The sequence below is a fragment of the Sarcophilus harrisii genome, chromosome 5 (assembly GCF_902635505.1).
Source record: "Sarcophilus harrisii chromosome 5, mSarHar1.11, whole genome shotgun sequence".
NCBI lineage: Eukaryota > Metazoa > Chordata > Mammalia > Dasyuromorphia > Dasyuridae > Sarcophilus > Sarcophilus harrisii.
Genome location: NC_045430.1, coordinates 284,500,002 through 284,523,652, shown reverse-complemented (window position 1 = coordinate 284,523,652; position 23,651 = coordinate 284,500,002). Strand labels below are relative to the sequence as shown.

General features: G+C 43.2%; 1 long non-coding RNA gene across 1 annotated transcript; it reads left to right on the top strand.

The window, feature by feature from the left end:
* Window positions 1-1,731: 1,731 nt before the first annotated feature.
* LOC116419641 lies at window positions 1,732-22,819 on the top strand. Its single transcript, XR_004229902.1, has 3 exons — window positions 1,732-2,046; window positions 15,722-15,883; window positions 22,178-22,819. It is a non-coding gene; the product is annotated as an uncharacterized LOC116419641 (long non-coding RNA).
* Window positions 22,820-23,651: the final 832 nt, after the last annotated feature.

The following is a 23,651-nucleotide window of genomic DNA, read 5'->3' as shown; positions in this document are numbered from 1 at the left end:
TGGATGAGAAACCTCCTTTCTGAAGAGGAGCTAATGAATCCCCTGTTGAGGTCAAAGCAGAGAGGGAGGGTCCCACAGTCAGAGCTCACCCCAAACTCCCTAAAGGACATTTCTAGAATTCAATTTCCATGACTATACAAATTAGAGTTTTGTAACGTAATATTTCCTCTTGAATTTCTGCTTGCGATTTCCATCCCATTTCTTATAGTTGCTTCTTTCTCTATTCGTTTTCAGAGATTTGTTTAATTCCATTATTAATTCAACTTTGCTTTTAAAATGAATGAATTCACTTGCTCTGCCTCATCTATCTAACAGAAATACATGGAAGACCAGGTCTAGTTGATCCTCTCTCTGTATATAGGACATGGATGTCCCAGCAAAGTAACCAGAGCGCTGGCCTCCGAACCAGGAACCCCTAGGTCCACATCCTATCTGTGATGCACACTGGCTGGGGGACAAGGACCATTCTTGATGCTCTGAGCATCTCTTCAGGGCTAGAATTGGCAAAGAAGGAGCCCACTTGCATAGGTTGAAAGAGATCTTCTCTGCAAGCTACTTACCCCAGTGAAAACACAGATCCAGCTCCTAGGTACACATATAAAAGCTGAAAATGTGTGTGTGAATGTAAGCTGTGATTCCACTGTGTATGGCTATTACTCTCTCTCTTCCCTCTACTCCCGAGGCAATCTATTACCCAATGCTGTTTTTTCCACCACTGGAAAATCCTCTCTTCTGCCGTTGCCATCACTCTGGAGCCTGGAGAACATCTCTTCTCTCTTCTGCCGGTTGCATCTCCCTGAGGCAGCCTGGAGTACATCACTTCACGCCCCACTGGCTGCTTTGCAGGCTTTCCCACAAGACGCTCCATCTCCAAGACATTCTCCCCCCATTCCTGGTATTCTCCCCCTCCTCAGCTCCATCTTCTGTCCTCGTTTACTTTCTTTAAAGCCCAGCTAGAATCCGACCTTCTCCAATTCTGTAGCCTTGCCCCTGCTGCTTCTCTCTCCCATCATCCTGTGAGCCCCCTGAGAACAGGGGCTGTCTCTGTCTCTGCCCTTCCTAGTATTCCCAGAGCTTAGCCTGGCCTGCAGCAAGCCAAGTGTTGATCAGTGTTAGCTCACTGACTGACTGATACCCCCACAGACTTAACTCTCATTAGAACGGCCTGATAGATATATTCCCTGAATGTCCTGAAGGCAGAGGAAACTCAGCGTGACAAAGCAGATTACTTTCTGCTTCTGACTCTGTTCTTCCTCCAAATCCCCTATTTTTGTCCTTCCTTCACCTAACACTTCCCTCTCCTCAGCCTCCTTCACACAACAGGTCTAACAACAAAACCAACAAACATGGCTGGGCCTTTCTAAGGCACCTTCAGTTTTGCAAAGCAGTTTTCATAGAGTAATTTGTTTGATCCTCACAACAACCCGGTAAAATGGGTGCAGTTGTTTTCTCCCTCCTTCCACAAGGGAAGACCTACTAGATCTGAGGATTGGCCAATCGTCCATACAGTTCTTGCAAATGAGAGAGAAATCAAACCAAAGGGATCCTCCTCCATGAAGGAACAGAGAGCTCCCTTGTCCCCAGGGACCACCTGGCTGTTGAGCAGTGGGTCAGAGTAAGGCTGTTCTGTGGGCCCAGGGCCAACCTGGACAGAACCAGGCCTTCCTCTCAAACCATGACATCACAGAAGCTGCTCCCAGCCATTGCCTGCAAACCATGACATCACAGAGGTCACTCCCAGCATCCTCCGGGACGAGGATGCCGTCTCACTGTCTGCCGCACAAAAACCATCGCTAGCCACCATCAGCAACTTCAGTCACTCATGTTAAGCCATAGGAGATCTCATCCATTAAAAGCCTTTGCAAAACCAAAAGGGCCAAGGAAGCATCAGCCATGGCTCCCATACCTCTCACTGTGCGACAATGTCATTCAGGGAAAGTGATCTTGTGTTCCCAATTCCGTGGCTCACAGGATGAGAAGATGCTTCTGGGATCAGCCAGAGCCCTGGCCGGGGCAGTCAGCCGGACGGTGGACAGTGTGTCATGGGTAAGATCCACTCCGGTCGTCCTGGGCCGAATGCCCCCATCCCAGCTAGCCGGGGTCTGCCTCAGGGACTAGACACGGCCATTGTATCAGCATCTTCTCACAATTTCCTGTTCCAAACTGCTTTTGTCCCCTTCCTTCCTTTCCAACAGAGATTTGAATGATGCATCAGAAATGTATTTGCCAGGTGTCAGCTGGATTTTAGAATTCTGGGGAATCAAAGGAAACGGGTCCCAAAGTGGAGAGAGCCCTGCTGGGGGCCTCAGTGCCGGACGGTGCCGGGACTGCTTCTTTAGGGCCCGATCTCATTTGCATCTTCTTTTTCAGAAACGCCACGTCTGCCCTTGATTTCTCTCACAAGGGAAACCATTTTTGTACCAAAGAGCCCTTAAAGTGCCCAGATATTATATGCCAGGAACATTTTGCAAGGAAATACAAATAAGCCTTGCCACGCTCCCTGTTCTGTTCAAAGGCAGGAATTGGCTCTAAAACGGAAAGCTGCTTTTTCTGAAGCTCCTTAGTATGGCAGGAGCTGATTTAAGGTCTTGCCCGTGGCCCGCTGGGTCTTTGTTCAGCATACAAGAAGCGCCTCCTTCTGAGACCCAAGTCCATGGGAAGGGACAAGGCCAAACAATGAAACCCACAGTGACTAAGACAGTCCAGACATTCTGGGAAAGTTCCGATTTTAGGACAAGAAGTTGGGCTCTTAGAGGTGTTGCAAAAGTAATGACTTCTCTAGGAACAAGGCTGTGTTTTCAGCTCAGAAACCGTGGAGACCATTTTCACCCCAGTGAGAGGGCTGCAGGTATAGAACAGGTTACACATTGCTCACCCCAGATCCCGGGGGTTGACGGGGAGGGGGCGCTGACAGGGGCCTGAACTGAAAGGTAAAATGGGAATACCCAAGGGCCACTCCCAGCCCAACCACCAAGGGTGCTAGGATATGAAAAGGAGCTTGAGCACACTCCATTATGGAACAGAAGGTTGGCAAGTGAGCGTTTCACGAGGGCCATCTATGCAATAAGAAGCCCAAAAAGTTTCATTAAATAAGGCATAAAAAGTGAAGCCTTGACCACTGATGCCTCAGCTGGATCACTTTGATTTCCCCATTTTAAGGAAGAAAAAGGCTTTCAGACTAGATTCTTCCCTCCCCACCCAACTGACTTCTGACTCTAGATTTTGACACCATGCCCAGACCTAGGTACCTTCCCCCCCCCCCCCATGCCTTCTCCCCTTTATATAGTCTTTTTGTTTTCCTTTTCGGACGTGTGCTCCTTGAGAGCAAGTATTGCCTCTATTTTCACTTGTATTTGTACCTCAGCTCTTACTACAATAGCCATCACACAGCAGGTGCTCCCTAAATGCTGATTTTTATTGCTGGGGAAGCTGTGGGGGGGGGGGGGAGAGGTGTCTCTGGGAAGATTTCTTAGCATTTTTCTGCTTCCCCTCAAACCTCCAAATTTTGCCTTCATCTTGCTGATCACGGGCCTGTGACCTCACTCAAGCAGGGCCCAGAATGGGAAGCCAAGTTGGCGGCCACGTCCCATGAATCCTGGCCCAAAGCGTCTGCCAGGAGGTGACCTCCCCTCCTCCGGCTGATTGGCTGCGACATTGGGGCTGCGCCGGCTCCTTCCAAGGACCCTGAAGGTTTATGCTTCTTTTCAAAGCATTGATTTGTTTGTTTAATCATCATGTCTGTGTGTCCTTGTGTTGAAGGGTGCTGTGCGGGGCAATCAATATATCAATTCCTCGGGGGTCCTGCCCTTTTCAGGGCAGAATAAAGTTTTAGCCAGGGTGGGGAGCCTCTAAGAGGATTCTTGGCCCAATTCCCCATTTGACCCATGTAGAAATTGAGTTTTCCCAGAAAAAGGAGGGTCCTGAACCATGTTTGCCTTCAAATCCCAAGGCCAGTCTTCTTGCAGCAGTGCCACCTCTAATACAGATTGTAATGAGCTTATTTACAGCACCTGGGAGAGCTCCAGATGTCTGAGGGCGAGGAACATCCCACTGGCCTTCAAACCAACTTTTAAACAAATTCAGATTTAAATAGAGGGGGGAAGAACCAGGAACCTGGCCCTCAACGTGGAGTCCACACTCAGCACTCAGAAGAATGACCCCTCCGCCCACTCTACAATTTAGTGACTTTTTCTTGCTCACTAGCTGCTGTTCAGTCCTTTCTGTCATGTCCAACACTTCTTGACCCATTTGGGTTTTCTTGGCAAAGGGGTTTGCCATTCCTTCTCTGGGTCATTTTACAGATAAGGAGACTGAGAAAAGAAAGTAAAGTGACTTGCCCAGGGTCATACAGTTAGGATGTGTCTGAGGTTGGATTTTAATTCAGGTAGATGGATCCTCGCAACTCCAGGTCTAGGACTCTGTGCCCTGTGGCACCCCTGTGGCATCTCTACTCAGTTGTTTCTATTCTGTAAAGGATTACAAATGTGGTTAGCACCCTCTAAATTCTGACCCCTGGGGCATAAGTCCAGTCATTAAACCCTAGGTGTAGCTGTTCCCTAAAGGTGCTCTGTGGTAGCCAATCATTGGAAGCTAGAGCAATTTGGGTTAAAGGCAGTCAAGTGGCTCCATCCGAGCTTTTTAAAAGCCTATCTTTTCAGAGACATATTTCGAGAAATAAAAAAAGAAAACTGCACAGGACAAAAAGTAAATTGTCCGAGCTGCCTCCAAAGCTAGAGTCATCAGTCACAGACTGGGACGGGGCCATGCCTCTGTTACCCATCACCCAGCTGGGCTAAGTGCCAAGAGGCTCATTACCAGTGGAAGGGCAGAGAACAGAATTTAGGGACCCCACAAGTCCTGGAGACTAAGAGCTGTCTTGTAATGGCATAGTCTCAGTGTATGGAGGGGGTGACCACACTCACGTTTCCTGGAGGTCCTAACCTTGGACAGATCCCTGAAACTGCCAGGGCCTTGTCTGTAAAATAAGAGGGGTGGAATGGATGACCTCTAAGATGCTTCCTCACTTTAAATCTATAACCCTGAGAGCTTCCGAATCCCGCTGTACGTACAATTCCAAAGGGATATAATGGAACTGGCAAGAGTGGGGTTGCCACATGTAAGTGACGATGCTTTAAACTGAAGCATCCTATAAATGCACAACCTTCTTCCTTCCCTTACTCTTCACATCTGCAGCAGGTGAGCTACAGAGCTTACCCCAGCCTCCAAATGGTAAAGGTTGTATGTGACCTTGACCTTGACCTTGACAGAGCTCCCTGTCCATGGATAGCTGCAACCCATTGGCTATCTTCCCACCTCAGAAAATGGTAGCTTGTAGCAGTTGGAATTTGTAGGAAAGAAATTTACATATATCAATATTTATGAATAGAATTTTTATCACTTGGAACTTAATTTTACTTTCCTAAAGAGGTCAGAATGAACAGAGGCACTCACTTATCATAAGCTGTAACTTGTAAAAATATCTCCATATCCTTCCTTACCTGACTTCCTACTTATCCCAGAAAAAACTCCTACTTTCTGCAGGAAGCCTTCCCCAATCGTTCTTAATTTTTGCATCTTCTCTCTTTTGATTATTTCCTATTTGTCCTGCATATAGTTTGGTTGTATCTAGTTGCTTACATACTGTGTCTCCCATTAGATCGTGATCTCCTTGAGGGCAGGGAGTGTGTTGGTGGTGGTGTTGTTGTTGTTGTTGTTGTTGTTGTTGTTGTTGTTATTTTTCTTTTATGGTGAGCATTTAGTGCAGTTCCTGAGATAGAGTAGCTCTGGTCTTGTTCAGTCATTTTTCAGTCCTGTCTGATTCTTTGTGACCCCTTTCGATGTTTTGTTTTCTTGGCAAAATTACTGAAGTAATTCACTTTCTTCTCCAGCTCATCTTACAGATGAGGAAACTGAGGCAAAGTTGTGACTTGCCCAATGTCATACAGCTAGTATATGAGGCCAGATCTGAACTCAAGAAGATGAGCTTCTAGACTCCAGGCCTGGCACTTTTAGCCAAAATACACATGTCAGAAGTGAAAAGTGGAAGTTTAATAAATACTTATTGACTAACTTATTGAGATAAGAATAAGAAAAGAAAGAGTATGTATGCAAGAGTGATCACACAAAGCTTTATGGATCCACTAAGAAGAAGAAAATGCTCCTTTGGGTGGGGGTGGGGAGTGGGATAGGACAAAGATAATCATTATAATTTATGTGTGTGCAATATTATCTCACCCTTTCAAGTAAGTCCCCCCACTCTGAGTGACAGGCAATCTGAGCACTCTTGTCAGATTACAAGAGAAGAGCCAAAAAGACAGAGATCCAGGATTTTTTTTTTCCAAGTTCACATAGTTAATAGGAGTTTGTGGCCCTCATTTCTCTCAGGAGGTGCAGACCTGGCTTATCTTGGCTCATTGGACATATTTGCCTAGATGCTCCTTAAGTGTCTCAAAACCAACCCACCCAAAGTGGAGCTCAGCATTGCTCTTTTGAAACCCATCCCTGATGCCAGCTTCCACACTTCCATTTTTCTAATTGATTTTATCAGGATCTCCGACTGAGCCTCCACTGTTCCTCACCAAGCAGCCGCCATGTCTTGTCAATTCTCCATTTCCTCCGTTTCCATCTACTCTTCCTACTCATCAAGCTTCTACCATTACCATATACTAGACAGACAGAGAAAGAGAGAGAGAGAGAGAATCACTATCCATTACCTCAGTCCTCATTGTTCTTCCTGCTTCCCCCAGGGTCTCCTTGTCTAGCTCTCCTTCATGTGGCTGCCTGAGTGATGGGAACTACAACATATCACTACTCAAAAAAGTTGTGTACTTCTAGGCAAAAAGTACAAACACTCCTGGCCCTCTCAATTAAAGTCCTTCATAAACTGGCTTTGCCCTTTCTTTCTGGATGAACTTCTCACTGTCTGCCCTTTAGCCCACCATAGATCCTTGATCCCCCCCTTATAAATCCATCTCCAATACCTAGAATGTCTTCCTTCCTCACCCCACTCCCCTTCCAAGCTGAATTGAAAAACAGCTTCTCATGGAAAGCCTAGCCCAAGTCTCCAGCCAGGGGTTAACGGCCTCACCCCCAGGAAAACTAGTTTTGCACACTATTGTTTTGAATGTGGTATTTCCCTCAGTAGAATGGCACTGCCAGAAGGGCCTCATAATAGTCTGTGTATCCCCACGGCCTCCTATGGAGGCACTATGGATTCGGATTTACTTGAATTGAATTTGAATTTAGGTTTTCCAAACTCAAGTCCAGCATTCCAAGCACTGCATCACTCTGCCTCTGGTCTCTACAACTCCCAGATAAAAAGGCACTTTCTTCCCTGCTCCTATTGCACGTACTTGACAGCAATGAGAATTAAGGAATATGGCCTGAAGCCAGGATCTAGCAGTAATAAGATCCTTTTTCCTATTCAGACTATGGGGAGACCCTTGCTTTATGGCCCACCGAGGCTTCTTTTTCTAAGCACCAAATCCTGGCTAAGCCATGGCCCCACTTTTCTCCCCATGTCAGAGCCTGGAACTCCAAGGTTGTCAGAAGGCAGGAGAGCTGGGAGAAAGCAGCCCCCACCACATTCTGAGAAAGTCCACATTTCTCCCCTACCAGGGGAATTCACTCCAAAAAGAGATAAGGGGCTGTTTATCGGGCATCTCATTTCCAATCGTAATAAGAGTCCCCCTCAGACATCCCATTTTTGCATCACTGAGGAAGAAATTAGAACTAATCCACACTGGATCCAGCGGGGAGGGAAGGCCAGGGTACATTCAGAAGTCCTTCAATATTGCCAAGAGATGACCCACCCTCATCCCCATGGATTGTTGGCTTAGTACTTCCACACAGACCTGGTAATCCCAGGTGCTTTTCCCACGTTGCCAATGAAGGTAGTTTATTAATACTTAAAATGGTAGAGACTTGTTCGGGTTTGGCTTGCTTTGGGTTTGGTTTTCTGCAGAAAAACTTTGAGAAACTGTATTTAGCTTGAGGTTGAAATGTCATCATAACACATTGGAAAAACTAGAGAAGGGTTAAAATGTCACGCTTAGCTCTTCTCCTGAGTACTGTAAGACATAACTGAGGAAGCTAATAGCATCTTATGCTTCTGGAGGGCATTTTCCACCGATGCAGCAACTGAGCATAGGAAGCTGTGCCTGCTGATTCCCGGGCCTTGGTCCTTGGGAGTAGGGTTATATAATCCATCAACAAACATTTGCTAAACTTGCCAGCCCTTGCAGGGTCAAGGAGCTCCCATTGCTTCTTCAAAACGCTCAGGTGGGAACTTGGGGTTTTCTATGTATAAGCTGATGCATTGACTCTCTTTTAGTTTGAATCAATATCTTCTAGTAAAAGCTGACTTCGTCATGACCTAGGGCTTAGACTCAGCTCTTGAGGGCTCTGCCAGAGGCGCAGAAGCTCTAGAATATCCAGTCATGCAGACGGCCAGCAGAACAGTCCACGTGATGAACTGTATTCCTAATATCCAAGGAGTCGCCAAATGAAGCTTGAAAACATTCTACATCGAAATGCCGGCCACCGAATGATGAGTTTTCTCTGTAATCATGATCCAGTGGGCTCTTTCATTGAGCCGTGGACAGTGTGACAACTGTGTCCCCAGAAGAGTCCCCACCACATGCTAATTAAATCACAGATTCTGGAGATATTGTAGTAACTATCATCCTATCCCATGAGGAGAATCAAGCCATAGATAGATGATAGTTAGATTGATAAATGATAGATACATAGATGGTAGGTGGATGGATGGAGAGATAGCTAAATAGATAGAAACAAAAATATAATATTCCAGAAGTAGCTGTGTGCCCAGTGGATAGAGCTGAATCAGAGGGAGGTGAGATCAGACATTTACAAGCTATGTGACCATCAGCAAGTTGCTTACCCTTTCTTTTCCCTAATCCATTGCAGTAGGAAATGGAAAACCACTCCAATGTTTTTGCCAAAAAAAAAAAAAAGCCCCTAGACAATACTGACGTACTATGGTCCATGGGGTCACACAGTTGGATGCAACTGAGTAAATGAGCAACACCATATTATATTCCATACTCCCTTGTTCAAATTGCTTTCCCTGGAGTTAGTGGCAAGGATATCTGAAAAATTTCTGCAGGAATTATTTATTGAAATAGGTTAATGATACCCAACAAGTCCCTACAACCTCCTGGTTGTGTCACTTGAGTTTTTGTGGAGATCCATATGCCTTCAGGTTTCTGGACCCTTGGAAAGACAGTCCCTGAAGAACTGAGTGAAATAATAAATGCTCTAATAGGCCACATACACATTTGGCTTCTCTCTTTGTTTTTGTTGTTGTTGTTTGGCTTTTGGGAGGGATTAAAACTTTTTAATTTCAAAACATATGCATAGATAATTTTCAGCATTCACCTTTGCAAAAACCTTGTGGTCCAATTTTTTTTTCCTTCCTTTCCCTCCATCCCTTCTCTAGATGGCAAGTAATCCAATATATTAAACATGTGCAATTCTTCTACACATATTTCCACAATTATCATACTATACAAAAAAATCAACTCAAAAATGAGAAAGAAAAATACAAACAAACAACAAAAAAAGTGAAAATGTTATGTTGTGATCCACACTCAGATCCCACAGCCCTCTCTCTGGATGTAGATGGCTCTCTCCATCACAAGACCATTGGACCTGGTCTGATTCACCTCACTGTTGAAAAGACTGGCCTCTCTCTTTGAAGGGCGAATTCTCAACTTAAAAGCAGCAATTCCATAGGAAGCCCACTCCAGCTTCTAATTTCCAGAAGCAAAAACCTGAAAGTCTTAAGAAACTGGAAGTTACTCAATCAGCAAACATTTATTAAGTATGTTCTGTGTGCCAGACATTGAGCTAAGCCCTGGTGATAGAAAATTAAAAAAAAATCCTTGGCCCCAAGGAACTCACGTTCTGATGGGAAAACACAAACATACAAACAGATATAACCATGATATATGCAGAGTTAGTAGAAGGTAATCTGAGAAACAAAGTCACTAGCAGGACCGCTACTGGCCTCTGGCAGAACGGACTGAGCCTTAAAAGAGTAAGGAAGGGATTCAACAGGGAGGAAGAGGGATAGGTGAGAGGGTGGGCAAAGACACGGATAATTGGAGTAGCATCGTCCATAAGAAACAAGGAAGCCACTGTGACTAAACCATAAAATGCATGAGCAGAGTAACGTAGGAAAATATTAGAACAGTAGGAAAAAGAAAGGTTGGGAAAGGCATTAAGGGTCAAATAAAAACATATGTATTTAATCCTTAAGGTAATAGTGAGACACTGATGGCTATTAAGCAGATAAGGATGATGAATATATGCTCTAGGAAACTGACATCAGGAGCTGCATGGAGACTGTTTTGAACTGATCAGAGTTTTGAATCACAGAAAAAAACTAAAGGTTAATATTAAAGTCCAGGAGATGAGATGAGAGTCTAGAGAGATCATTTAAAGAAGCAAATAGATATAGATATGTAAAAGATAACGTGAATGGCAAGATTTGGTGGTATACAGTAAGTACTTAATGCTGTCAGTTAGTGGATAAATGGGGAAAGTGGGAATGGGAAGACAAAGATGACCCCTAATTTTAGAACCTGGGTTGCTGAAAAGATAGTAGCACCCTCAACAGTAATAGAGAAGTTATAAAATGAAATGGGGGGGGGGAGTAATTGAAGTTAAAAGAGTATGGAATTAATGAGTGACAATTTGGACATGATGAGTTTAGTGTACCTGTGCAAAATCTACATCCAAATGTACATAAGCAGTAGGTACTGCCCAGAACTGGAGCTCCAAAGACAAAAATTAGAGTTAGAGATTTGGAAGCCATGTATATAGAGACGATGGTTGAACTCTGGTAATCAGAACTTGCTTAAATTCTGTTACTAGGCTACTGAAAGATATCTGCCATAATGTGATAGGGCTGTGATTTGGATATTGTTTCATGGAAGTAAAAAGGAAGTAAAGAGAGAGAAAGAAGGAAGGAAGGAAGGAAGGAGAAATAGACAAAGACAATCAGAAGGAGAATTTCTGTCTTTCAGTCTCCTGGTCTAGTGCACTGAGTATCCATTTGTCACCCTTTTGATCCACTCAAATGGGAAAAGTAAAAAGAAAGAAAAATTTTCAGACTTGATTTGCTATAAATCCTGGGCCAAAGGCACTGCCTAATTTCATGGGAACTTTTGTCTCACAGGAGATAAAAAAGCTTATAAGCACTAGCTATATGCTTTGATATTGTGTTATACATTGCTTGCTAGTTGTCACATAAGGTTGGCTTATTTACCAATCCCATATAGAGTAAAAATAAAATAAAAAAATACAACTGCAAGCATTTGGGTGATTTGCTGTAAAGAGCTGACTCCATCATGCCAAGATTAAGTTTTGAGGTCTGAATGAGTTATAGCAACAACTCAAGAAGGAGATGTGTGTTGATCAGTTGGTCAGGGGCTCAGAGCCAAATCCTAGTTGAGAAATTTCATTAATTCACATACTAATTAACGGTGGGTCAGCTCCGTTCCTTAGAAAGATGAGGAGCCAAGAGAAGCAAGGTAGGCAATTTTTCAAGAGCTATAGAGAGCCCACCTAGTCCCTCTGCTTAATAGTTATGTACAAACTGCCTAGTTGAGTTTAGGTCTTCCTAGGACACAGATCATCAAATGGCTTTCAAAACCACCAGTCAACTGTTGAATAAAGACACTAGTCCCTTTCTGTATTTTGTACGACGAGATATAATTTCCCTCTTATTCGGTATACAGTGTTGTTGTCTTAATAAAACTATGCTCTGTTCCTTGAAATCTTAAACCTTTGTCAATTTCTAAAGACAAAATTGAGGAGGGATTGGGTATTATGGGTATAGGGGACAGTCTGTGGAAATGCACAAAAGAAGGAGACACGAGTCCACTTTAGCTAGGACTTAGAATGTATGCGATGGAATATGAGAGATGAGGTCTGGAAAGGTGGGCTGGAGGCAAATTAGGAAATGAAGACTTTCCCTTTGTATAGTATTATCTTTATGTAGTCTCATCATTTGTCCCAGATGACAGCTGGCTCCTCAAATCCTCTCAAAGGGCATTATCTGTTGCTAAATCCCTGTCAGAAACCTGTCTGAAATATCATAAAGCCATTGAAAGCTCAATTAATTTTACTTAAAATAGTGGAAATGATATGTGGGTTTCATTCAAATCCAATTTGATATGTTTGTCAGCATGGCAGCTCTAAAAAGCATGTTGGCTTCCTTGGTACAGACATGTTCGGTTCAAATCTATTTACTTAAGATGCTCAATATAAAGGCTATCATTTGTGTGCAGAAAAACCATAGCCCACTCTCTTAATTCCTACATCCCAGAGTTTTCAGAATTCAGTGGGGTTTTTTTCCTCACTTTCCCCACATAGTATATTCTCTATGGTCTCGAGGTACTTTGACATCAATTTCTAAATATATGATGGAGAACACTCTATGTCTCTCTCCTAAGAATTTTGTGGTCCTTCCTAGGAAATGTTGGGTAATGAGAAAGAGAATGCCGTTAGACCTGAAGCTTAAATCAGAAAAGATTGTTTTATGAAGTCTTCCAGGATCATTTCGGGTAGCAGCCTTTTTTCTGCCCCAAGTTGGTCTAGTTCAAATGTCTCCTACCTGCTGACTGAAAGCACTGGGAGATTCCTGGAGACAGTTTATGTTGGCGAGAATAAAATGGTTTGTTGCTTCCCTTCATCATCTTCTCTTCCTCCTTTATTTTCACTCCCTCTGCAGCCTAACATCTACAGGAAAGAGAAATACAAAATGTTTCTTGATATAGCACAACTTTTTTTCCCCTGTTGAAATCAGACAAGGAAGAGTAAGAAAGCTTTTATTCAATAAGACAAGTTCTCTGTGAGGGAGCCACAACAGAGCCAAGGGCTTATGGCTAAAGATAAAGATAAAGTTTTGTTTGGAATAGCTTCTGCATATTTACTCGAATCATCCATTGCGGTGCATTTTAGCCAAGTCCCTACTTCACATAAGGAATTGAACTCCACAATTTCCATCAATGCTTCCAAAGCAGAGAGATATGAACACTGGGAGACACTTGAATGGAGAAGCTCTACAATAGCAAGGAAAAGTCATCAGATAGACTAGGCTTGAGTCCCAGCTCTGATACTCTGTGCTAAGATCTTTGTTCTCTTTTCTGTGTTCTTATCTGCAAGATGAGACTAATAATGAAGCAGCTAGATAGGGCATTCAGTGCAGTGAACGGAGTGCTGGACTTAATGTTAGGAAAACATGGGTTCAAAATCCAGCTTCAGACACTTACTGACGGTGACACATCACTTAACCTTTGTTTGCCTCAGTTTCCTCAACTGTAAATTTGGAATAATACTAGCCCCTCTATCCCAGGATAGTTGTGAGGATCAGATGAGATAATATTTATAAAAGGCTCAGCACAAAAATACATTTGGCAGTAACCAACAGGCAGACTTTAATTCTAAATGTTGTAGGCATTTAATTGTGAGGATTCTGAGCAAAAATTAGTGAAAGGAGTTTAGAGTCAGCTGTGGCAGAGGATGGAGAACTGACCTCAGAGTCTCCAATTTGAATCGTACTGGCTGCCTAGTCCTGGGGAAGTCTAGCCAGCAATTCTTTAAGTGAGTTGTACAGTAGGTGCCAATCTTCATTGGTGGGAGGAATTTCTTTAATGGGAAATCAGAATTTGGAAATAATTACAGATTTAACCCTCCCAGAGGGCACAGATGCATTTTGAACCAAGCTGATCATAGAGGCAGCCTGGTACTGTAGACAGAGCACAGGATGGAATTGGAAAGAACCAGGCTTAAAGGCTGCCTTGGACAATTCCTAGCTGAATGACCCTGGGAAAGTCCCTTAATTTCCTTCAATAATAGAGATAATAGCACCTACATTTCAAAGAGCATCATGAGAATCAAATGTGACGACATAGGCAAAGTATGAAGCAAAACTGAAAGGGCTCTATTAGGTGAGGAATTATCATTGACATCATGATTATTTAAAAACACCGAGTCAGCCAATGGTCATGTCTACCATCTCTTCCTCCAAATCCTTGGAGATAGTTATCATGTATTTCTCTGTTTTAATCTGACAGAACCTATTATTTTCCTAGGCTGGGCCAAGGCTTCTGGCCATGCCCTGATGATACCATTGGCTGTCCAGAAGTCATGTTAACTCTTGTGAGATGTCAGGGCAATCATCAGTCAATCAACTAGAATCCAACTGGGATGCGCTGAAGGCATCCCAAACTCAGCCCGTCCAAAAGAGAGCCCATTATCTTTCCCTTCAAACCTCTCTCTCTTCTAAACTTTCCTACTTTTGTCAAAGGCCCCACCATCCTTCCAGTTCCCCAAGTTCTCATTCTAGACACTATGCTCATCCTTCACTTTTCCTTGTACAATTAGTTTTCAAGTCTGAAGAAGCCAGTCTCCACAATATGTTTCCTTTCTCTTTGTCTTGCCATAAATATGGCAGGAGTCCATTTGTTCATTGCCACTTGCTCAGATTAGTAGTCAGCTTTTAACTCGTCTCTCTCCTTTCCAGCCCATCCTCCTTCATACATATACATCCATTCCATATTTACTTGTCTTGTATCTTACTTGTATCTAGATGGCCTCGCCCCTGCCCCTCAGCCCGCTATAGAATGAAGAGTTCCTTGAAAATGAGAACTGTTTTTTGTCACTAACACAAGAGTAGTATTTAATAAGCGCTAAGTGAATGAATAAATCCTACAGAGAAGGAAACAAAAGAGGAATTTGCCTATTTATCAAGCCCTTGGAGATTTGCTGATCAAAGTGCTGCCTTCCTTTCTATATATTCCATGGCTTATTTTTCACATTGTCTTTAAACCCAGACAAGAAAATTCACTAAATATGATCCCAGTTTTGATTTGAGATGATGATATAACCAGTTAACTGAAAAAAAAAAACTTCAAGTTGGTCTCTGCTCAAGGGCTAAATCAATAACCTTATGAACACACTCTCACAGACTTCCAGAATCAATAGCACATGGGAGTCTGAAGCCATCCTGGTGGTTCCAGCTAATGGACATCTGGCTTAGACTGTGCACTGGGGGAGCCTGGAATTAATGCTGGGCTCAGAGTCAGAAGATCTGGGCTTAAATCTGCCCCAAACCACTCCTTGCCTTGTCACTTAAGGTCCCTCAATCCCAATTTCCTCATGCATAAAATGAGGAGATTGGACCTTCTGGCTTCTGAGATGCTCTACAGCTACAAGCCTGTTTGTATCTCCCAAGAGGTCAATGTGGGAAGAAAAGGCACTTTTCTTTGTGACAGGCTCTCCTCTTCCCTTTCCTGGTGGAAGGAACTATAAACAATGGACTAAGACTTCGAAGAGCTACTTGGATCTCAGCCTCATGCCCTGCCTTTCATTCAAATTGAGAGGCCATTGTGAGCGTATGGAGTGACTAGCACAAACCTCCCCAGTTCTCTCCCCACTAACCTTCTGTTAAACAAGGGTGCCCTGATCTTCAGGCTGGTGCTGAGGATCCTTGGCTCTGCCAGTGACCTCCCAATCTTCTTGAACAGTCCGTGCTCCCGCTATTTCTGCCAACTGCCACTGCCCCTTCTTCCTGAGTGACCTACTGCTCTCATGTCCAACTTCCAAAAGGCAGCAGGAGGAAGGACCCTGCACTCAATAAAGCTGAGTGTTTAAGGTCCTAAGAAAGCTATTATTCCAACACTCTTGACAGATGACGCTTCAGATTCAGAGGAGGACAATGAATGTTTGCTGAGTAGATGAACGAATGAAAAAATGAATGAGTGAAACCAGTGATGGAGGGGGTGGAGAAAGCTGTGACTCCAACACCAGAGGCCTTGCATTCAGATCCTACCTCTTGAGACCTGCTAGCTGGGTAAGCATGGGTCAATCTGCCTGCCTTCCACAACCTCAGTTTCCCTCTCTAGACAATATAAGATTTTGCAGTTATCAATGCTGAAAACTTTCCCATGCGGATATCTTGTAAATAAAAAGCTATAATAAAAAAATAGACTTGCTGGCCGCAAGGTCCCTTCCTATGGGACCCTATTCTGTGACTAAGATCAGGATTGGTGGCAGTTGTTTCTTTAACTTCATTTATATAAGAGAAAGGTGACATTTTAGTTCAAAATAGGAAATAAATATGTAATTATACCCACTCAAAACATGGCATTTTGTCCATGACAGAAGAAAGAAGCCATGTGCTTAGGCTCACCTTTTTTTGGACTCAGCTTGGGCCCTGAAACTCAAGCCGCATTCTGGCCATCTAAGAGTCACAGACTGGCCAAGTCCAAAAGACTTTCTGGACTATTTTCATCAATGTGCAGTCCTGGGAACACAGTGTTTAGGGTCTGGGTTATCATCCCAGCTTTGACATCCATATGCTGTATAGTCTTTAAAAAGTCTTCTCTGAGTCTCTATTTCTTCCAATTCAACTCAAGAGAGATTTCTTAAATGCCTACTAAGTGCAAATATACAGGGCCTGGCCCCTAGTAGGCACTTAATAAAGAACCAGCCCCTGCCTCCAGAGACCTTACATTGTACAGGAATCCTTCTTGGTAAAATGGAGTAGTGATAAACCCTAATAGATTTCTATATATTTGATTTTATAGCTCATCTTTGATTACCTTAAACATAATATACCTTGTTTGTGAGGCTGTCTTTACTCCTAGAAATTTAATGAGGAAAATCTTTTTTCCCCGGGATCTATTTACCCCTCACACTTTCCAAGAATTAAGGATTTTTTAAAGTCATAAAGGAATGTCAGAAAACCCTTAGCTCAACTTACAGGGAATCCCCTCTCCAGTCATCCTTATCTCTGGACTCCAGTGATTCTGGCAGAGAGAGGGAGGCTGTGACTTTGCAAATCCCTGCCTCACTTAAATCCATTTCACTCGCAAGTTAAGGCATCGTACTCCTGATGCCATTGATCATCTTCTTGAATGAAGGCTGAACAACAAAGATCTCCAAAGAGATGGGGTTTCACCTCAATTGCCTTCCTCTACTCTATAGGGATCCTGTGTAGATGGTTTGAATAAATAAATGAATGATTGAAAGTAAGCACTTATTAAGTGCTCACTATGTCCAAACCACTGAGAATATGTTAAAAAAAAAAAAAAAAGTCAGACAATCCCATTTTTCCAGGAGAGGAGATAACACATACAGGGGGTTTCCACTGCAAATTAAATGGAAAAGTCCCATGATCTTTAAGATAGAACAGCAAATCTAATGGTTTGTGTAAACATTGTCTCCCTCTATTAGAATTTGAGCTCCTGTTTGACAAGGGTCGTCTGTTTTCTTTTTATCCCCATCATTTAACAGACAACCCCTGCCATCCAGCTTATCATAATCCTCTCCGAGCACAAGCAGGCCAGTCTCTAGATCTCCAACTTCCAGTAAGTCTTTCCCAGAAGCAGAATCTTTCCTAGTTGTGAAACAAGATCTTCCCAGGCTTGGCCTCCGCTGACAAAGCCTTCATGATTCCGTTCACCCACATGCTAGGAGGAGGTAGCAGGACTTTTTAGTGAAAGAATTCACCTAGCTTATAAACAATGATAACAATGGAATATGTTTTTTATTCTCCATCAACAATGTTCATGATTATAAGAGATGTTGTGTTCACCCGAAAACTGCTATATCTACAAGGTAAGGTCAGAAAACTTCATGGATCTTTGGCAGAGTTTTGAAGAGAAGCTTCCTCCATGTGCAAGTAAAGGGTTCCTACTCCAACGCACCAGCCAATTTCTCAGCTCCTCTCTGGGCTTGTCCCACAATGATCTGGAGAGAAGAAAAGGCCTCTCCTTACATGGATACTCTCTTCTAACCGTGTACCATAACAAGATTGCTTATTGGCCATTGGCCATAGAGACTTTTTCAAAAGATGGAAAACTGTCAAAGACCCAGTCAATGAGAGCACAATGCTGCACTTCTTCCCTGCTTTGTCCCTGAACTTCTCTTCTCCAAAGACTCTATCAGCCTAAGCGATCCTTGTTCCCAAGACATAAATGAGCATACTGCTCTGAGGCAATCCAAGGGGATAAGCACTGAGAGCAGAGTTTGTCTCCCAAACAGTGAGGCACATCCTACTCCAGACATGGCCCACCATCCAAGTTTAAGATGATTCTGAATTGAAGCTCAGGAGATTCGGGATGAGGAGGCTCAAGCCTGGGGGTTTTGTCACCTCTTTTTGTCTTTGTCACTAGGAGCATCAACTGATTTTTCTTTCTTAAGAACCAGAAAAAATAATTTACTAGAAATGCAGAGTTAAAATCAGTGCTAAACTCTATGACCATTGACATTTAGGGTTCTGGGGTCCTTTTACCTAGGTAAATCTCAGAGAAGAGTCTCTTGTCGAGGAGGAATTGCCAAGAACATTGAATATGTTATCCTTGAATATATGGCATAATTCCATCCAAGTCAACAACATTTATTAAGCACCCACTATATTCCTGATATTGTTGGGTTGAACTACTAGGCTAAATATAATTAACATAATTAAATTTGTGGACTTTTAGAATCTTCCAAAAATTCTTTGTATAAGAAAACAAAATGGGCTATAAAACTGTGCATAACAGTAATACCACCATGAGGTCTGTATCCCAAAGAGATTATTTAAAAAAAAAAAAGCAAAGGATCTATCTTTACAAATACCCATATGTATGTATGTATGCATGTATGTATTACAGACCTTTTTGTGATGGCTAAGAATTGAACAATGAGGGGATGTCCATCAATTGGGGAATGACTGTACAAGTTGTGACATATGGATGTATTGGAATATTTTGTTCTATGAGAAATGAGGAGCAGGTTGATTTCTGAAAAGCCTGGAAAGAGTCCCATGAATTGATGCTGAGTGAAGTGAACAGAACTAGGAGAACATTGCACAAAGTAACACCAACTCTGATGACCAACTATGATCTTCTCAGCCACACAGTGGTCCAACACAATTCCAAAAGATTCACAGTAGAAAATACTATTCACATCCAGAGAAAGAACGAATCTGAATGCAGCCCAAAGCAGCCTACTTTTACTTTTTTGTTATTTTTTTTCTTCCTTGTAGATTTTCTCATTCATTCCTGGTTATCCTGTATGAGATTATTTGCTGTTTTGGAGAGTGAGGAAGGAATGGAAGAAGAAAAATGTGGAACTCAAAATCTGAAAAAATGAATGTTGAAACTATCTTTGCATATAATTGGAACAATAAATATTATTAAGTGGGGGGGGGACAAAGAAAACAAAGCAGGCAATATTTTCCATGGTTCAGGTAAACCTCATGTTTATAAACTAGGTATCTCTAAGGAAGTCTCCAAGTTGCTCAGATCTACAGGTGATACCAAAATTCATACCTGATCTTCTGGCTCTATTGATAGCACGAGGACTGGAAGACTTGTTCTGATGAGTTACCTTTCTCATCACTCTCTATGCTCAGCCTCAGGACCACCCAACGAAACTGTAATGCTATCCCACAACTGGGAATGACTCCAGAATGCCTACCCATCTGAACAAGTCATTGGGCCACCCAGAATTCCCTCCTTGGTATGTTTGGTCTCAGTCTCTCCTCCGTTGGAAAATCCAACTCAAAACCAGATGATTTGAAATGGAATAACAGCAATAGCTCGCATTTATAAAGTGCTATAAAGTTTGATGATTATATAGTTATACAATGCAAGAAAGAATCATGGTAGAGTAGAAATATTTCTAGAGAATTCTTCCTCAGATACTTACCTGGGAAAGTTATTTAAACTCTCAGAGTCTCAGTTTACTTATCTGTACAATGGGGATTATATAATCCCTACCTCAAATTGGATTCAAATGAAATGACGGATACAAAATGCCTTGCAAACCTTAAAGTAGGATGGGAATGTATGCTATTGTTCCTTTGAGACAGATGAGGTTTGGCCACCTGGTCAGTATTCAAGGGCTGCACCAGAAGGCTTTCCCTTCTCCTAATGCTCTCAGTTCAAGCCATGATGCCCAGATGCATCACACACACACACACACACACACACACACACACTATCCACAGTCTGAAAAGGAAACCTCCTTACATTGGCCCTAAACTATTTCTTTGGTTATATTCCATGATGCTAGAACCATTGCTTTGACTGGCAAGCCCCATAAAAGCCTTCCCAATAATTCAACAAAATTGCTAAATGGAAAAATGTTCCAGGACACTTATAAATATCTACTTGATGTATTCTTAGCCTTGGATTCCTCAGTTTACAAGAAAATGTATTTTACACCCAAGTAGTCACAGAGCCTAATGTGGTGCTGAATCCTTAAGCAGTCGGGCTACTTCTCCCTCCCCTTCCCAGCTCACCAATGGAATATGACAAAATTGTTACCTAGAAAGGAAGAAATATGAAACATCAGGACGAAAAAACCAACAAAAAATCCTGCCTATAAATTGCCCCAGGGGAGAATTATATGCAGCTATTTGCTAGACTATAAGCTGGCGCTGCCCAGAACCCATCAGGTTGCTCCCAATGGCGTCCACTGCTGGAAAATAAAAATTACCAGCTAATATAGTGGAGTCTTGTTTTACAGCTCTATAGAGCAGAGACATTACAGAGCAGAAAGTAAAACCAAGGAGCCCACATAAATACAGATCGCAACAGTTATAGAGGTGACAAATCTGTGGCCAGCCAGAGGGGGGAGAGAGTTGATCATTCTGTATGCCCCCAGTGGGCCACTTTGGGCAGTCAAAGCCACTGTTGCTGGCAGAAATCCCAGCCAGACTCACATGGAGCTGGAGATCCCCACCCCGCTGTGTCTTCAGGGGGCCCTTCTCCTCTTGCACTAACTCCCATATAAAAGCAAGAAGGAAATTCTCCATAACAACAGAATATTTGCCAGCTGGGTGGAGGGAAGATTCTGTTTTCATGCCATTCCATTCCACTTGCCAGGCTGGAAGCCTAAGAGAGACCGGGCTCATTGTGTCTCAGAAAAGCTCCTGTTGCCTAGAACCCATGTGAAGCTTGGGATCACAATGGTATCGGCATCAGCTCCAGAGGATTATGGATGAAGTGGATCTCAGGTGGAGAAGAATCACCAGAAACTCTTCTGTCACAATTGTATTCTCTGAAACAAGAAGCCTTTTTCGTTCTTCAGTTGTTGTATTTTTGATTATTATACCTGTCCCTTGTTTGCATGAGCTCCAGGTCTCAGAAGCCTCAGACCTCCCAGGAAAGAAGAAGTCACATTTGGTTTTTATTGTTTTAATAAGCATAGTTCCGTTCTCTAGCGCACTTAAGCTGTGAAAAATCCTGCCCATTGGATCCTTTTGGCAGCCTGTGGGGCAAGTGCTTTCTTGGGAGTAGGATTCAGAACCTTGTAGGGGGGATGTGACATGTTGGATGGCACAGAGGCTTAGCAGACACTGCCAGGACAAATGCCATGTCTTAGAAATGCTGGGCCAGCCTGATGCACACCGCAGAATCGGGATCAGGCCAACTCAAATCCCATGAAAGCTTGCATTTGTCTGCTGGATCGCCTCAAATTTCCCTTCTCATCAGAACTCACTTAAATACAAGTTCAGGTGTTCTAGACCAGGCTAGAGCAGGAACTGAGGCTCTCGAGAGCAGAGTATGGAGATAAACCTGAATTAAACCTGAAATCTCAGATCTACCAAAGCAAATCAAGAAGTTCACACTGGATGCTGTCATTAACATACTATAGAAAAAGATATCTCATCAGCATCATCGGTACCAGCTAGTGCCAACCTTCTTTAATGGTTTGCCAACTAACAGGACTGGCACCATCATTACTGATGGCATTTGGGAAAGCCTGCCCTTTAGAATCTCTTTTAGGGATGATACCAGTTGCATGAAAGCATCTGTGCCATCCAAGCCAGAGGTTATTGTCACAAGATTTCCAGATGGAGTCAAAAGTGGTCCAATCCAGAAGGCTCCTTGTCCGGTTCTTCTCAGGGCCTTGATAAATCATCCAAGAGAGTCTCATTTGAAAAATCACTTTCCAGTTCTCCGTGTTTGTAAATAGTTCCCCAAAAACTTAAATTATTGTAGAGAATGGCCCAAATTGTGTCTGCAATTTGAATAAACCAGGGTACGAGAAAGCGGAATCATTTGCCTTTTCTTTGGGTAAGAGCCTACCAATGCTTAAAGCCTTTTCTTTTCAGAGTCTTTGAAATAATATATTCTGTGTTCTGCAGGGTACGTGCTAAGAAAGCTTCTGAGGAGCAGAGAGCAAGGGCCTCAACCCTACCGAAATGGGATTAACCAAAGAGCTCCCAGGAGAAGGCTCCTCCTCCCAAGAGCTGCCCAGGCCCTTCTCTGCAGCTTTTATTTCCTATTCCTCCCACCAAAGCATCCTCCTCCAGTCCTACACATTAGCATGGATATTAAAAGTTAATCCATCCTGAGGAATTGCTAATCCGTGCCCCTTCTACCTTTATTGAAGTGTCATTGAGAGTCCCAAGGGAGACGAATAGGATTGGTAAGACATCCTAGCTGCGTGTGCCCTCCACCCATCCCATGACGGCAGCTGCCAAAGCTGACAGCCTTCAAGGATGACATCTGGATAGAGCAGCGGAGCACTGCCCCACCGCCGACTGGAGGGAGATCCATGGAGAAGCAGGGAGAGCCAAGGAGAGGGAGCTAGCCCTTGCCCAGGCTGGAAAGCGGACCACAAAAACTCTCTGTCTTTATAACATGAGGTCCCTGACTGACACCCTCGGCTATTAGGGTCTTCCCTCTTTAAAAAAATCAATATCTTGCATCTATATGTGTGTATACATACACACAAATAAATCAATCAGATAGACCTACATGGATCTATCTATGTCTATAATGTATGTGTGTGTATGACTGCTATCTCTTGAGACTGTTAGATTTGATTTTTGTATCCTCATGATTTTTGATTGATTGATTCCAGCAATATTGCTAAAACATCGCAGGGAGGATGGGGAGCCAGCAGTCAGAAAGGGGGCCACTTGGCCAACGAATATTCCTGGGTCTCCTCGTGCCCGTGAGTAGAGATCCTTGGCTGGGGCTTTCTGATGGTGCTTTACGATATTGATACCAAAAGACAAAGTCGTTATTCTCAGAAAAACATCGGGCCAAAGCAATGCTTTGTCTAAACCTCACCATTTTCAGGCCCAAAACAGAACAGTTTAGATACTTAGCTACAAACATAGCACTACCTGCCCTGGCCTCGCACGATCAGGACAGTTTGAAAGTTTAACTGAGCCTCAGAGACCAAGATTCGCATTTTCAGGGTGAACAACATGAAGTCCCCAGTAGGTAAAGGAATTACCAATGTTCATATTGCTAACAGGTAAGAGAGAAGTGAGTCAAACCTTACTCCTCTCACCCCAGATCCAATGTTCTTTCCATGACCCTCTGGAGGAGCGCACATTTTCAGGGAAATCTCTACTCTCCCACAAGTAATTTTGAGGCCCCTGCTCCCCTCCAGAGACCAGCTTTGAAGAACCATCCACACAAGCACCTCTTGGGTCCAGGAGGCTAATGTTGGATCTCCGAGGGCTCCACATCCCTGGGCCAAGGGAGCATTTCTAGGCAGCTGGAGCTCCCCCTATCCAGGTTCCTATTCTTCCCACCATTAGGCCTGCTTCTTATTGAAATTCCTACAGTAAACTTTCCTGAGGGTCAAAAACAAATTAAGGG